We start from the raw sequence: 1,819 nt of genomic DNA on the forward strand, positions 1-1,819 counted from the left end.
AGCATATTGTCCCAGTAAATAATGCCCTGCACCCATCAAGTGTTCAGCACAGAAGAAGATGGATGGTTTTATGGGACACAGCAAAGATAATATTTTGGCTGTAGGGACTATCTGAGAAAGTCTTATCTTGTGAGCTTAGTAACTCTGTTAGGATAATTTGTGTGATAGGTTTTACTATTTTAAATTTCTACCTTCTGAAATGTGATTTCCCTCTGCCTACCATGAATCATATCTTTAAAAATAATGCAAAAAGGAACAAATCATAAATCTCCCAAATTTCAACTGAGAAAATTTAAGGGGCTACAGGCAAAAAGACAAATCAAACAAAAAATTATTGGTGGGGAAATCTGGTCTTACTTTTAGAAGTTTTCTTTCTTCTTATTCTTTTTTTTTTAAGAAAACAAACTGCTTTCCTTAGGAAGCTATGTTATTCTGGCGATTAGAATGAGATATCCACCATAGGCTCAGGCATTTGAATACTTTGTTCCCAGTGGATGGCCCCGTTTTTGCACACTTGGGATGTGTGGCCTTGCTGAGGGATGTTACTGGAATAAGGTTTTGAGGTTTCAAAGACTCTTGCCACTTCTGTCCAGACTGTTCTGTCTGCTTCACACCTGTGGTTCAATGTATGAGCTGCCAGCTGCTGCTGTTGCCGCCATGTCTTCACTCCACCCTTGCTAGTGGAGACTGTGTTTTTGCTTCCTGGCTACCTAGACCTGAATAATCACACAGAAACTATATTAATTAGTATACTGTTTGACCAATAGCCCGGACATATTTCTAGATAGCTCTTAAATCTTTTTTTTTTTCATGGGAAAATTTCCATGTTTAATGTAAAAGGCTCAAAGCATTGGATTATTTACATGTGGGTTAGAAAAGATGGCAGCGCCCAAGGGTCTTCCTGCGGGGCTGTGAGAAGACAGTTCATTTAAACCCCATTAAATAGAGGCTTCCCGTTTCCAAGGAGGAGCTCACAACAGGAGCCATATCCAGGCCCTTGACGCACGAGCACCAGCTTCAGATCAGGTCAGCCACATTCATGGGCATCTCGTCTATCTGGGTGGAGTAGTACCCTTCTATGTCCCTGAGGATGCGGATATCATCATTCTTCACAAAATTGATGGCCACACCTTTGCGGCCGTATCACCCCGATCTCCCGATTCTGTGAATGTACAGTTCTCTGTTGTTGGGCAGGTCGTAGTTAATGATGAGGGACACCTGAGGGACATCCAGGCCCCGAGCCCAGACATCTGTAGAAATGAGCACTCGGCTGGCACCCGACCGGAACTCCTTCATGATGGACTCACGCTCCTTCTGGGGCATGTCCACGTGCATGGACAACACAGTGAAGTTTGCTTCTCTCATCTTCTCTGTCAGCCAGTCAACCTTCCTCTTGGTGTTGCAGAAGATGACAGCCTGGGTGATGGTCAGCGTGTTGTAGAGGTCACACAGAGTGTCAAACTTCCACTCCTCTCTTTCCACCACCACGAAGAACTGCTTAATGCCTTCCAGAGTCAATTCATCATGCTTCACCAAGATGCGGATAGGTTAACCTGTAATTCTTATCTGTGTTTAGTCATGTGGCTTGGTACCTTATTCAGTAAGGAATTCTCATTTTGCTTCCTCTACGTCTGGGTGGAGACTGTGTCTGGCTTTTCCTTTTTCAAGAATTCTCTTGGCCTTGTTACCCACCTATATTTCCTACCTAGCCAATTGGCATTTCATTAAACCAATATGAATGACAAATATTTATAGTGTACAGAAGCATTATCCTAGAGCAAGTCATCTCTGGGAACATATTCCCAAATAATCCTATAGT

General features: G+C 43.0%; 1 pseudogene; it reads right to left on the reverse strand.

Moving 5' to 3' along the window:
• Nucleotides 1–798: 798 nt before the first annotated feature.
• LOC121437121 lies at nt 799–1,545 on the reverse strand (annotated as a pseudogene).
• Between the last annotated feature and the right edge of the window lie 274 nt (nt 1,546–1,819).

Source organism: Microtus oregoni, unplaced genomic scaffold (genome assembly GCF_018167655.1).
Source record: "Microtus oregoni isolate MIOR12 unplaced genomic scaffold, Mior012 000050F_ref0000143, whole genome shotgun sequence".
Taxonomy (NCBI): Eukaryota; Metazoa; Chordata; class Mammalia; order Rodentia; family Cricetidae; genus Microtus; species Microtus oregoni.